The sequence below is a fragment of the Anastrepha ludens genome, chromosome 4 (assembly GCF_028408465.1).
Source record: "Anastrepha ludens isolate Willacy chromosome 4, idAnaLude1.1, whole genome shotgun sequence".
Taxonomy (NCBI): domain Eukaryota; kingdom Metazoa; phylum Arthropoda; class Insecta; order Diptera; family Tephritidae; genus Anastrepha; species Anastrepha ludens.
This window is the reverse complement of record NC_071500.1, coordinates 44,980,536-44,996,660: the sequence shown is the minus strand read 5'-3', so window position 1 is coordinate 44,996,660 and position 16,125 is coordinate 44,980,536.

Genomic DNA, 16,125 nt, shown 5'->3' with positions numbered 1-16,125 from the left:
ATAATTATTTAAATTTTGTTTTTTGAATTTTGAAATATGTATGTACATATGTATTATTATTCATATCTTGTGTTTTTAATTGTATAAGAAAGTATGAACTTTAGTATTGTGTTGAAATATATGTGCATCTGTTATTTTGTATGTATTTTATTTAAAAAAAATCTATTGGAACATAACTCCCAAATTTATATGAAAACTATGTTTTAGATAACGCGGAATTACATAACGCGCAATTCTTCTGGAACGTAACTATCGCGTTATACGAGGGATACCTGTATATCGAATCATTTATTCACTGACTGCAATGATGACAATAATTTTCATTCATAATAAACAAAAAATAGTTTAAAGAAACTAAAAAACACGCTTTTTTGCTAATCGAACTAAAAAGTAGAAAATAAAAAATAGTTTAAAAAAACTAAAAAAACACGCTTTTATTGCTAATCGAACTAAAAAGTAGAAAATAAATTTTAATGACAAAGAGACCTATAATGAAGTAATAGCAAATCGAACGATCAGTCATAGTCAACTACCTCAGAACAGAATTATAACAAAAATTAAGATACAAATAGAATAATTCAAATTAGAGTTAAAAGCGTGGGATGCATTTTGCTTCACTTTCATAACCCTCTGTACATAGGTAGTTGCCAATAGAATGATTGTAATATTTACTATATCAACCATCCCACGCTTTTAACTCTAATTTGAATTATTCTATTTGTATCTTAATTTTTGTTATAATTCTGTTCTGAGGTAGTTGACTATGACTGATCGTTCGATTTGCTATTACTTCATTATAGGTCTCTTTGTCATTAAAATTTATTTTCTACTTTTTAGTTCGATTAGCAATAAAAGCGTGTTTTTTTAGTTTTTTTAAACTATTTTTTTTTAAGTCATGCTCACAATACGCAAATACAATGGTTCAATGGGACATTTATGCGTCACTTTAACAGAGCAGTGGACCAGTTTATGTAGAAAAAATGTTTGAATATTTGCCAGTAATTTTAATCAATAACTTCGCATAAAATATACAAGTAAGTGTTTGGAATTAACATAAATATAGTGTTTTGAGCTTTGAAGATTATTAACATGAATTAGAATTATTCTGTTCGACGGCCTATAGGATTGCTTATGAAAAACTTCAAGAATTCCAAACTGAAGTTGATAACCGAAGTTAGTTGCTAATGAAAGTAGAATGGTGCATAGCTCAACAAAAAATGAACTACCGACAACAGACTGAGTGTGTGGATCCAAAATTATATGCCACCTCTGAATTGAAGATGGTTTTTATGAAAAGATTTTTCATGACAAAAATATACTCAGCGGGTTGTCGCTACTAACTGATGGGGATTGCTATTAGAAAAAGCCTTTGCTATTATTTAATATTGCATGCCTTCAGTGGGTTTCTAACTATAAACCTTCTGAATTGAACTCGTTAACTGTCCTGTTGACTTTAGTTTCAGCGCGGCAAATTTGTAAAGTAGTTATACACAAATTTTAAGAGTCAATGGTAAACGAGATGTGTAGATCAACCTTTAACGGCGGACATATGACTCTTATTATGTACCAACAAGTTGCTGCCTTAGAGAAAGAAGTTGTGGAAATATCGTGTCAAAAAAAATTGTATAATAACGACTCCCGATGCCTTCAAAAACCTATTCTAGAGAAACGAGGAAATCAGTATCGAATTTTGCAGTCATACCTTATCACACGAAGAAGTAAACACTTCAGATTTTAGATCTACCTTTTAGATGAAAAATCATGTGAAAAACAAGTACGACTTCATGCCGCTATTCGGTTATTGTTTAAGTGGTGTGTGGTAGACAATATTTGTTTTTCCTTTCATCTTTAGCAAAAATAAATTAGTTTTTTGGGTGCCCGGGTAGCGAGCATGGAATATGTAACTAACTGGTCATGTTAATCACACGGATTTTCTAGATTTTATTTGCATTGTTAATGATCACAAAGGATGCAAGAATAGGAACTGCTGTCATTTGAAATCAAATGCCATATCGGCGGGAATAATGGAAATGTGTGGAATGAGCACATCCTCTCCTCACGACTTTCCTTCCCTCGATGACATTCCGCAAAATTTTTTCCACAGGGAGTATTACTTCATTACACAATCGTGTTGGATAAGAAAATTATTAGTACACCGACTTTGGCACCGATAATTTATGTCGTAGCACAATGGAATGGTCCTACGAATTTGGAAACTAATAATAATAATTAAAACTTCGTCGACATTCATGACGTACTGAACCAATTTTTGGGTAACAGGATAGTCTGCAATTCTTCTTTTATGCTATTTATAATTGGCTTTAATTTGCGGAAAATGATTCAGAATGAGCTATTTAATGGATGACGCAATGATACCGAAATTCAAAGGAAATGAAACCCATTTTGTGGTAACATCAACTGGTATTTTACCTTCAGCAATGCTCAACAGCTGTTTTGCAAATGTTCGCCTATATTCGACATTAATTTGAACTTTCGAATACTTAGAATACTCAGTCTCATAAGAACATCTCATCAAAAGTTATCAGATAATGAAATAAGAGCGCGCGTGAATGGCTAGGCACTTGATCGCATACCTTACAGAGTTCCATCAAGCGCTTCAAATTGCATTCCACATAACTAATTTGAAAATATTTCGAACCTGAGCCATACCAGATGAAATAAGAGCCAAAGCAATTCCATTTTGAGACCATTTTTCCATAAATATGGAATGTTTTTCCAGTGCAGCGTCATTCAAAACTGTGTTGTAGGCAAACACTTTTTCCTCTACTTCAACAACTTCACCCATTTGGATTAGAAGGAATATCAATATTCGAAAAAAATAGGAGAATATGGCAGATGAGAGACAAAAGGGAATATGGCACAATCCATCTTTTAACGATTTCATTGTCAACATCTCTGATTTTATTGTTCTTTTTTTAGATATTTATCTTCTGGTTTGAGGTGTCTGTTTTGTGGATAACCATCATCTTTCGTGCATGTATTTTTAACGCAGTTTTCGGGTAACTTTTTCGTGTATTTGTTGTTTACCATGAATAATTGAATCATGGTTTATCATGTAAGGAGATTGGCACAATTGTCTTTCGACACATTATCAAACTGCAGTGGATCTTCTTAAAGAATTGGAATTTCTGCTAAAACGGCGTTATCTATTTGAACTGCTTGTATTTTTGTTTTAAGCCATATCCAAATACGAGCATATGGAAGGCCACATTTAGTCGTATGCATCCGACAGCGAGTTTCACCATCTATCGATTTCAATTTTTTTGTTTTCTTATTCAGTATCAGAAAAGTTTGTCAATAATAATCGTTTCGGTTCTTAAACAACAACTCGACTATGAACCCATCTTTCGGAATTTCTGATAATGAGTTTACAAAATTTCATCCCAATCAGATGAACGGCAGTGTATAAATTACGATCAAGCAAAGAAGCAAATATTTATTTTGTATTTTTGAGATTTCTAAATACTTACCAACATTTTCTTAGTATACGTATTAAAAGCTCCTCTTGAATTATTTATTTATTTATTACGCAAATGAATAAACATATTCTTATAGGCTTAATGAACAATAAATTTAGCGATTTTATTAAACTCAATTAAGGCTCTAGTAATAGGAGCATAAAGAGATTTTGACAGACCAACTCCAAACTACCCAGAGCTTTAGAGAGAGAAAATCCTCTCAAGAAGCACCGGACAGTCAATGGTACCGAGGATCGAATCAAAAATAAAGTACAAGGATAGGATTATTCTTCTGTTCTGCAAAGATTTTAAGTTGATCAATAAGCATCGCGCTTCATGGGTAGGCATAGGATCCGAAAAGCTTAAATTACGCAACGCGCAATGTAAGAATGCTTTCTGAGCTCGTTCAATTCTAGCAATATGGCACGTATAACACGGAAACCACTCAAGTTTGGAGCCTACAAAAGCCGTATACAAAAGCTTCACCATATAAGGATCAGAGAAATCGGAGCTATGACGATTAACAAAAGCAAGTATGGCGTAAGATTTGGTGATAATAAAATTTATATGACTATCAAAAGTGAGTTTCGAACCAAATACTACCTACGCCCAACCTTTAATTTCACTTACACATAACAGGGTATGTGATGCGAGGTATTAATAACAGTGGCACGTTTAGTGCAATTACACTGTGGAACAAATTCAGGTTAGCAAAAATTAGGTCCATTCTGAGAGTGGCGGGTGAAAATAGAGGCGAAATTAGAAGACCCGTATCGCGCCGTTTTTTTATGTTAGTTCGAATTTTTTTTTAATCGGCCTTCGAAGTTCGAAATCGGAGCAAAATTGTTTATATGGTTTTTTGGCTATAACTCGTCGACTAATTGATATTTTTTCAATCTGTAAAAGCCAAATTATTGCTAGAGACCTGTGCAACAATTTCAATTTTTGAAAAAATTGATTTCGAAAATTTTTGTGGTACTTATGAAACAATATACTGAAAATCGGCATTTGACTGCAAACTTCGAAGGCCGATTAAAAAAAATTCGAACTAACATAAAAAAACGGCGCGATACGGGTCTTCTAATTTCGCCTCTATTTTCACCCGCCACTCTCAGAATGGACCTAATTTTTGCTAACCTGAATTTGTTCCACAGTGTTATCTGACCTTGCCAAAACTGGCACCAATTTGATTCAAGCCGATAGTTTATATAATAATTCGTAGTATCCAGACGATATTCAAATATAAATGAATTATGAAAAAATACAATCAGAATATAAAGAAAAACAATTGACTCATAATATCAGAGGCAGCCATGAAAATCGAATAAATGGCCACGTCGCTCGGCACCTGAGCGCAATAAATGCGATTATATGCACACTCATATCACTAGCAGCAGCATATCCACAGGACAAAAGCGGGATGTTTTTGCTTGCATGTATATGTGTATGTATGAATGCAACTGAGAGATGGTGCTGCAGGTACTCGATTGTATATATAGTATATCACGCACACCACAGTATACCACTAACTACACATGCACAGATAAAAATATACGTACATATACGAATACTAACACCCACAAAGCAGTTGCTGCAAGTCACGTATTAGCTCATATTACAGCAGAAAAGTGAACACCCGGTGAATGTACGTTTAATGTGTATGCTGCAGAAGACTATTATTCCGGGCAGTGATTGGGAAGATAAGGACGCCCTCAAGTTTATAAAGCTGCTTCTGTTTTGCTTTTATTTAAGCGATTTATAGAATTGAGCACGGAGGGTCTACGAACCTATACTATGATTCTGACAAGACACTGCAGATAGAGGTACCATCCTGTTAAGATGGGACTTGCTGAAAAAACGTTGGAGTATTACTTATGTGAATACTGCCTTATATGTAATAAATTGTATATGTTGAAGATGACATCTATGGAATATATGATACTCTCGGATGTGCCAAACTTTATAAATGGCCTATACTAGCGTAGTGATTGAGCAGAATTACTAAAACACGACACTCTCTGAATGGTTCAGCTGTTTGATAGCCTAAGCTTTTGGCGCAAACTCAAAAGATTTATTCAGTTCACAGCGCGAGTAGGCTAGTAGGCTAGTATCTATGCCGTAGACTGGAATGCTCAGCTAGTTCCTAGAACATCACTCCCTCATTTACAAGAACAAAAATAATAATGTAATGTACATATACTACCCGATATGCGCAAAAAATATTACAGCACTGGATAGAATGTCTTTCGTAAACAGTCAGTTTCGTTCGTTAAACAGAATGTTTTTTGCTCTATCTCAGAAAGGGCTTGAATAAGGGAGCATGCGTACAAGGTGACCAAATAAATTTTTTTGCATACGAAACTCACAAAAACATAAAGCAGAAAATAAAAAGAAAAAGAAAAGGACGAACTACGTTGAGCAGCTGTCATACAGTCGGAGCTTAAAGCATATGACGATGGTGCAAATGATAGTGCTGTTCATCAACCATCATCATCATCTTGTGCTGTTATCCTTATGCTTAACCCATTTTCGGCAACTGGTCTTCGGACTCCAATATCTCAGAAACTAAATGTAAATTTATTGATCAGTTTTCACAAGTTTTAAATTTTAAATTAAGTTAATTTCTAGAGCATAATTTTTTAAGAAAAAAAGGTTCAGGGCAGATTTTTGTAAAAGAATGAAATGATCACTATTTTTACGTGTTTTTTGTGCAGATGGAAAAATAATGAAAAAGAAAAAAATAAATAATTATTACTAATTTATTGTGAAGAGGAAAGATGAAATTAAGAGAATCAAAAAAGTAACATATCGATATTGCAATAATTTTTACTGTTTCATGGACGTAAACTTTAGTGGTCGAGAAATCGACCGTTGGCCAGGAACTGTCATGTAGGATAGAACAAAATCTAGCAATATGTTTTTCTTATTGAAAGAGATGGAAATGAGTATCTTTGTGGTATAGGAAAGGTACTATCCCTGCAGGGAAAATTACTACTAGTGAACCAAAATTCTAGTTCAGCACTAGTACCTTACCTCCAAAATTAAGCAGTTTTTTCATCTCTTTGACAACACGAATTTAAACGCAGCAGACCGTTTTGCGAAGGTTCGTCCTATTACTGACGCTCTCAACAAAAAGTTTATGCAGTTTGGAGTCTGTAGCCATAATCTCTCTATAGACGAACAGATGATTCCATACTTTGGACGCCACTCCTGCAAAATGTTTATCAAGGGTGCTAATGCTCTGAAAGTGGGTACTTATTTTCTAGTTCATTGGACGGGGGAGCAGCAACCCCTCACGATAAAACTATTGGTCTAGGCGCACAAACAGTCTTAGACTTGCTTGCCAACGTATCTGACCCTGAATGCCACATCATTTTCCTTGATAATTTTTTCTCTTCATACCATCTAATGTGCCTTCTGAACGAACGTCGATTTTTTGCAACTGGTAATATACGCGAAAATAGAATCGGCGATTCTCGTTTGAGAAATTTAAAAAAAGAAATACGAGGAACATTTGACCAACTACTTGATCATCAGCAAGAAATATTGACTGTTCGGTGGAATGATAATGCTGTAGTCAATGTTATAACTAATAACTCCACAGTCAATCCAATTATTAGCACTAAAAGATATTGTCGGAAGAAAAAACAAACTATCACTATCCAGCAACCAAAAGTGATTCAAGAGTATAATCATGGCATGGGTGGTGTGGATCTCCATGATAATGCGGTGGCAAATTATAGAATATGAATGAGGGGAAAAAAATGGTGGTAGCCAATATGGACAAATGCTCTTGGTAACGCAATGGTCAATGCATGGAAACTTCATTGTATGATGGCAAAAATTGAAAAGATAAAACCACTGTCACAAATTGATTTTCGTTCCAAAGTCACCACAGAACTATTGAATTACGACAAGGACGAGGACGAGTATAAAAACGCACATGAAGATGAAGATCCATCGAACCTTCCTCGGGTCAATGAAAGGGTACACGCCGTCATGAGAAGCATTGAAAACAAATTTAGGCGGTCTAAATTTTGCAAGAAACATACTATTTTTATTTGCAAAAAATGCAATATTCATTTACATACTAAATGTTTTGATGATTATCATAAAAATTTGTAAGCTGACTTTTCTATCAATAAAACAACAAAAAAATATTTGTATTTGAAATAAAATGAAATAAATTGACTTAGTGTGCTAAATTTTTTTCATAAATGTTGTATTTTTTTTTTTAATATATTTGACGGTTTTTGGCCAGCGGTCGATTTTTCGACCAGTCCATATCTAAAACACCGATGGTCTGAATTTGTTTTTTTTGTAATTTTTCTTGATTATGGTCCTATAAGCACTGACTAAAAAGGAAATGGAAAAATTATGTCGAATTCTTCTAGCGGCCGAAGATGGGTTAAGGCAGATGAAAAAACAAATCAGCTGTTCTATTGATATTAGCTTGTATGGACTCGCGACTTTTCTTCTTCTGACTTAGATTATCTCATGAATTTTGGAGCTCTTTGCTTTATTTAAATTGAAATCTTCCTCTCAAACTGATGCTGATGGACTTTCAGCAGTTTTGATAGAAAATTGTCCGGCCTTAGTCTATCCCCTGAAATTTAGTGGCAATAAAAATTACGCTAGAATCAAAGGCTTATTTCAAAGCTATCGACTGTTTTCAAAACTTTTGAGCACGCGATCAATTCCAAATTGAGCTTTGCGGTTAAATCTTAAATTTACTCAAATCTGCAGGGGCTTATTGCCAACAGATCTGCAGTATCTGATCTGCCTGTTTTTAGCGAATACTGCATTGATTATTTCTCAGCTGTTTTCCAGGTCGAGTATATTTACACCGACTTTTAGAAAACCTTCGGCAAAGATTCCCATAGAATATTCACTAATAAATTAGCTTACTTTGGCTTTCATTCTGCATTCCTGCAATGGATACACCCTTATTTGAGTACTGATGACCTTAAGATCTGCTCAGCGATCAAGACTCAAGAGGATGCCATTAAACTACAAGCCGTTATGGATAGGCTTTATTTGTGGTTCTAAAATTCACGTCCTTCGATGAACTTATTCTAGTGCTTTAAAATATCTTACTCGAACACATCTAACATTTTGTGCACTAAGTACAGTATCTCGACTCGTGTCCTGCAGTGTGTTAGCGAGTTTAAGGTCCTTGGCGTTATCTTTGATAACAAATTTTCTTCTAATAACCATATAAATTATATTACTCCAAAATCTTTCTCCACGTTGGGCCTCGTCAGACGAAACACCACTAAGTTCTCTGATCTATTAAGTCACATAATACATCATTTGTTAGGTCTCATTTAGAATATGCTGTTTTTATTTAGAAACCCTGTAGTCAGTAAGCTATCAATAGAATCGAGCGTGTGCAAAAATGTATCTCAAATATGTCCTTCGGTCTCTGAATTTTATTGATCACATGCCACCATATTCTGCTCGTTTTATGCTTATAAGTTTAAAGTCCTTAAAAATTTGTAGGCCTATACTGTGTCTGTCAAGTAGGGACAATCAATTACTCCAGTAAAAATATTGTGAGTAAAAGACGGTTTTAATTGTAATTGATTGTCCTTACTTGTTGGAAAAGATTCGATTTAGTGTTTCCCAGCGATCTCTTAGGAACCTCTACCCTTTTTATGGGGAGAACTTTAAAACTAATTCCCATTACTCGTGCTTTACGGGAATCAAATGCCGTTCATAATGATTATGTTATCGGTTGTCGCTTTGAAGAGAAGCTTGGGAAATCTCTTGAATTCAATGCTATAGTTGTTTTTAAATACATATTATATTATATATCAGTAGTTTAATCTCAGATTTTTTTCTTTCGCCGTGTCCATGCGGCTATCAGCACAGAGTGAAACAAGGCGAATTCATTCTTTGTTTTCTACTTTGCTGCGACATTCAAACTTACAAAGCGTTGTTGTTCGTCGAGTGCCACCACCTTTAATGAATGCGTCTTGGACTCTTCATTATCATTACATTTATCTATAGAGATCGAACACTTCAATGAAATCTTATATTATTTGTGGATTTGTAGAAACATTTCATTAAACAATGCGAAATGGGTACAATTTTATTCATTGGATAATATATAATGCTACTTATTTCATCGTACCGAATACTGAATCTAAAATATCCATACTGAAAAATGATTTCTTCTTACGTTCCCATTCGGCATTCTCCTCGTTTATATTTTTCATGGCGCACCAACCATACAATGCCATAAAAATCACTTCGCTGGCAAGCAAAATCTGCACCAAAAAGTAGGTCAACAACAAAATCATTGCCGAGTATATATTGTGTGCTTCATACACTTCGTAGCCACTGAATAACAATAAAACTTGTCCAAGATTATGCAACCAATTCTGCGCGAAGGTAACTATCCACGGTATCAAGCAAATCCAGTAATACTTTTGGCGTACACCCATCATAGCCTGTTCGAATGTGGCCAATGTATCGCCGTAGAGATGACGATTTAATGCAGCTACGCCGCCACAACCGCAAAAGTACCCAAACATTGCGATTATGCTAAAAAATCCAGATTCCAATAGAGCGAGCGGTTTGTGATGCATACGAATGATGCAGGTGATCTGCTTGGCCGAGGTGAAAAACGTTTTGGGTACCCAACGTACATCGATGTCGATGCCCGGCCGGAGGAGAACTGACCACAACAAAACCAGCAAGTAACTGTAAATGAATATGATGCGCAAATATTTATGCACCAATTCCAATAAATTGTGACCAAAAGCGTTCAAACTATCCGCAGTGGGCGACTGGATATACATGCTTGCGGCTGGGTACTTTTTTCCGGCGGTAATGTCCAAAAAGAAAGTGAGATTTGTGCTGCTTGCTGGAACGACTACAATTTTTTATTTTGGGGCTTAAATATTGATTATTAAAGCTTTTGTATGTTCGCTTTTTTGTTTTCGAGAAATAAATTTATTAAGTACGAGACAGAAATATTAAATATATATTTGTGAAGTAAATGTGAGATGTAGTATATGTGTGCATATGTCTGTATGTATATTTTGGCACGCTACTTGACAATAAAAACTCAAAATTATTTCAGACATGATGGAAGAAAAAAGGTATGATTGAATTATAAACAAATAGGTCACAGTCAGGGTACACTGGAGAGGTAGTAGCAGTAGAGCAAAAACAGCAAGTAAAATGTGTTCTGGGTGTGCTTTTGATTGCGAGAATGTTAAAATTTAGAAACAAATAAACCCAAATAAATAGAAAAAATATCACATCAGCTGGTCTACTGCAAACCGAACAAGTAGTAGTTCAATATGGCTTGGTCACAGTATAATATGGGTAATAATTCAATAATTAAGCGTGATCAGGAGTTGAGATATGTGGTACAATTCGAGTTGATTATACAAAATTTTTAGAGGGTGAATTCATTGTGTTTTGTACTTGAGTGTTTGTACAATGCATCAATCGCTTTTTTATGAGAAGTAAATATTAGAAATTTAAGTGAACGGTTTCATGTGTGGAGGATGGTTCCGTGTGTAAAAGTCCACGCAAGTGCAGGAAGAACCTGGTTACCTTTTCCATGGAAGTAACTAGAACGATTCTTTTGCATATGGCCCAAACGCGAATCAATCCGCGATAATCTGGGCGCGCGCGGAGTTTGGGATCCGCCACATAAGAATCCTTACCCAATGAAAAACAAAAGGAGCCTCGGATGACGGCCAAAATCGCGGAAACGGTTATCGCGCCAATCAAGAAGAAGATTAGGAATTTTCAAAGAATCTCACTGGAAATGATAGTTTAGAGTTCTTTTTCACTAAAAGGAATACCACACAGTTCTTAATCGATGAGTTTTTATTGAGCACAAACAAATTTTAATGAAACAAGAGGATCTATTTGCCAAGCTTTAATGCTTTTGAGGCTATAAAATACCGCGGCGTAGACGGTTCTTATGCAGACTAATAAACAGCTGATTTGTTTATTGGGCATCTTTGTCCGTAAGAGATGAACAGCAGGCAACAAATACAGATATTAGTTGCCCTGAAACGAAAAAATTATTATTTATTTAAACAAAATTTTAATTTCGCAAACTGCTCCGGAATATCAAAACAGTGGATACAATTTCGAACGTGCTAGTGCAAACTATCATTGCATTCAGTTTTTCTTGATTAAGAAAATTTAAAAGACTTAAAAGTTTCGCATTTTTTTATTCACAATAGATATTAGCTGCCATTTTTCGGCAAAGTTATTATCGAAAATTTCCCAATCCGATTAAATTATGAAAATGATGTCTAGTTGTGAATTCGCATTAGTTGCATTTACTCGCAATTCCTGACATAATTCCGAATTAAGTTGTTAATACCGATTAACGCCACCATCTGCCTCGACTAGTAGGCATTTCTTGTGTTGTAAGGCGCCATCTGACGATGTAATTGGTAAAAAAAACGAAAACGAAATAAAGACTGGGGAAATAGTTCGAACCATTTTTACCGAAAACGTTTATTTAAACCAAAAGCAAGAATTATATCAACAAGTTAATCATTATATATCCGCCGTTGCTGTTTTCCGCCTCTTCCGACTTCTCGTCCAATTTGTTGATGCCGTTCCGTTAAAAATCGTCTGGTCTGGTGTCAATGAAGTTGTTGAGCCATTTTTAAGGCCCTCTTTGTTATTGAAGGTAACGCCCTTCATATGGTTTGAAGGGAGCGGAGAATACAGCGGATGCTGAACGACCTCCCATTTGAGCTCTTGGAGTGCGGCTTTAACGATTTGTGCAACATGGGGCTTGGCGTTGACGTGAAGAGGTACGGGTTGACCATGCCTATCAGGCCTTTTCTGTCGTATAGCCTCATTCACGCGGCGTATCTGGGCAATAAGCTCCACATCGTTGACCGTGGCATTCTTTTCGAGCGTTTCCCAGAGCACCATGCACTCCCAGTCCCACCAAACACATATCATGATCTTCTTTGAATGAATACTCCACTTGTCTCTCGGTTTTGGCGTATCTCCTGAAGCCACCCACGCCTTTCTTTGCTTCATATTGATATGTGGACATCACTTCTCATCACCCGTCACGATGTAGTACAAAAAGCGCTGCATATGACCACCTGTTGCTCGACGAGATGCTTAGAAGCAATTTGAAGGCAACTTTCTTTGTTTTTTTCGGTGAGCAACTGATGCACTCAGGCTCCCAATTTTTTAGTGAATTCCAACTACATTTTTTCCCCCAATTCATGACTGGTTTGGTGACCGTTCTTCTTCAAAAGTGATTTGAAGCGTTCTTCATCGAATGCAGAAGGCCTTCCGCTGCCGGACGTTTCAAAGTCACCATTTTTCAACTTTAAAAACCATTTTCGTGTTGTACCATAGACTCGCCTATGACACTTTCTCCACACTCGTCGCAAGTGTCCAGGATACTGATTTGGCAGCTTGTTGATTTCGATGAACAGCAAGGAGGAGCAAAAAAAATGAAATAACTCAAAAATACAATTAACATAGTTTTGTAGAGCAGAAATAGTTCTATCAAATGAAGACTTATCCTTTGCCAAACAGCAAACCAATCGTAAAATAAAAGGGAAAATATAAAAACGCTATGAACTTATTCTCCATCCAATATGTCTATATCGATCTTGATTCCTTTTTACTAATATATTTCATACAACCGTTATGTGAACAAAATGAGAATACCCTTATAAACAAATGTGCGCGGGTATAAAAATATTTACTCAACTATTTATTTAATTTTCAAGGGTATCTTATGGTACCAAATCGAATATAACAAAAAACGTGTTTAGAAGAATATACATACATATATAAATATTCGTATGAATGCCTCTATTGAGCTCGCCAATTTTACACTCTTGGATATTCTTAGAGGTAATACAATACGACAAAAAAACTCTTTTTTTCTATGAATTGGTTCATGCGTTTGTAGTTAGCAAATTGCCCCACCTGCTGTGCGTAACTGAAAGCGAGTAATTTTTCATGCAAATGCCGACAGTCGGAAGCAATTACATGCTTGTGCATCCAACTTAGCGGGCGGCAAGCACTTAGGCACATTCATACGTACGTGCACACCCGCTTACAAACATGCATCTACATATAAGATTATTTTCGTATGTCGGCAGATAGGGATATACGTGTATACATAGTGGATATGTTGTACGTATGTAGTGTGCTCTACGCACAGGTATGTAATGGACTTATTATAACAATTGCTGTTGCTGTTACAGTTGTTGAATGTCAGCATTGTAAGCACACTTCCGTTTCCGTCCAACAATCCAATCGGAACGAGCCAGCCAACCCACTCAGCTAGCGTGTGCACCAACAATAATAGCCATGCAGTAAAAGGTATAATAGAACACAATGAGAAAAGCGCGAATAATGAGCTTGAACTATTATGAGTGGCTCGTCTATGTGTAGGTATGTGTGCATACTACTTGCATGCTTGCTAAATATATGTAAAGCGTATGTTTTCGTTTTTTGCCGACGCATGAAATACCCTATAATTACGTGTTTTTGCTCTTTTTGCTTTTCATAGTTTCCCTTCTCTTGCTGTTTGCTTGACTAATACATTTTTCGCATTCTATTTGCCCTCATAATTCTTGTAATGAATCATAATCAAATGTTTGATAAATCACATAAAAATTGCTTAGTGTTTGCATTCCTTTTGTTTTGTACAATCATGCGGAGTTTTTATCTTGCTCGTGCCGTCAGTCACCGTTAGAGAGGCGACAGCTAAAATAATTAGCGAGTGTCGTTAATCCCTCCTCCGTTTCGGAATATACTTGAATGCGGGGTTTACTTTAAAACTTTTTCTATTGGTACAAGTAAGCTGAGAATAATATCTCACCCTACTGCATTGGCTTAAAGGATTCTCGCTCTTAACATATGTTTTTGTTTCCGCCCTTGCCTCTTCTAATTACTAATATAATATGCACGCCCACTCTTGTGTAGTTTATATGGCTTCTCTTATGAAAATTGAAAAGCTGTTCGTTTGTGCTCAAGTTTTGAAAGAAAAAATTCTGGAAATTAAAATTACATTATTTATTATTTAGCCTTACCCTCATTTCAAGTGCCGAAGGCATCACAAATATGCCACCTTGTGGAATAATGTTGCATGTTTCCATGTTCCATTTTCTCCAGAAGACTTTGTTGCCAATATCCCTGATATCTTCTTATCAATCTGAGAGTCACTGATAATTTCATGGCCTAAGATACATACAGGGTTGCCCATATTCGACGGACTCATGTGTTTTTTGGCCGCATTCAAATCGACGAGGCTTGTCCGCAGGCAACAATCTTTGCTTCAATTGAATCTTATATGGGAATAAATGCAAATCAATGCGGATAATTCGTTGTAAAGTGGTCCGAGCAATACCCAACTGCTGAGAACGGCGATTTTGGGATGTCCTTGGCGATGTCTCTACACTGACTCGTACAAGAGCAATTTGGCCTCTTTGGATTAGAAAGAGCATCACCAATCGAAAACATTCCGTACAAACGTTTAATGGTGTCCTTAGAAGGCGCACTTTTCACATTATTTAATTTTTTATACGCACGTTGTGTTTTCTCAATTGACTTCTTTTGTTGAATGTAAATTTCAACAGTTTGGGAGCGGTAAAAATCTGCTTGGACTGACGCTTCCAACGCGGTATGTCATTAAGCGATCTGACGTCCCTGTCAAAAGATACAAGGTTGCCAGATGGGTCCGTTGAATACTGGCAACCCTGTAATTAAAGCAAAGTAAAGATTTATATCGGGTGTTTTTTAGCTGCGTGAGAACAATTGATATCGAGAACCATGATTTGACAGCTGCGAATGGCAAACTGTGCGGACATTTCTCTTCAGTGAGGCTTGGGAAACCATCATGAGTCTTTTATCGCCAGAACAATGTTTACAAAGTGTAAAGGGTGTTTTTTTTAGAGGTTAGGTTTTCGTGATGAAATAAAACGTATATAATTTAATGTTATGGCCAAGAATTTAGCTTTATTATAAATATAAGGGTTTGCCATTATGTTTTAAAAATGATTTCGGGCAAGTGGCCGCCGCGGCTGGCTCGAATAAATTCCAGCCGAGAGGCCCAATTTTCGACCACTTTTTGCAGCAATTGGGGCCGTATGTCATAATAACGCGCCGAATATTCTCTTCCAAGACGTCAATCGTCTCGGGCTTATCTGCGTAGACAAGCGACTTCACATAGCCCCACAAGAAATAGTCCAGCGGTGTTATATCGCACGATCTTGGAGGCCACGCCACAGGTCCACGGCGCGAGATAATGCGCTCACCAAAAGTTTCCTTCAATAAATCGATTGTTGCGTTGGCTGTATGGCATGTAGCGCCGTCTTGTTGGAACCAAAGGTCGTCCACATCAACATCGTCCAATTCAGGCTCGAAAAAGTCATTAATCATGGCTCTATAGCGCTCTCCATTGACTGTAACATTATGGCCGGCTTCATTTTTAAAGAAATATGGACCAATGATTCCCTCTGCCCATAGAGCACACCAAACAGTGACTTTTTGAGGATGTAACGGCGTCTCAGCAATGGCTTGTGGATTATGTTTACTCCAAATGCGACAATTTTGCTTATTGACATACCCATTCAATCAAAAGTGAGCTTCATCGCTGAACAAAATTTTCTTGTGAAAA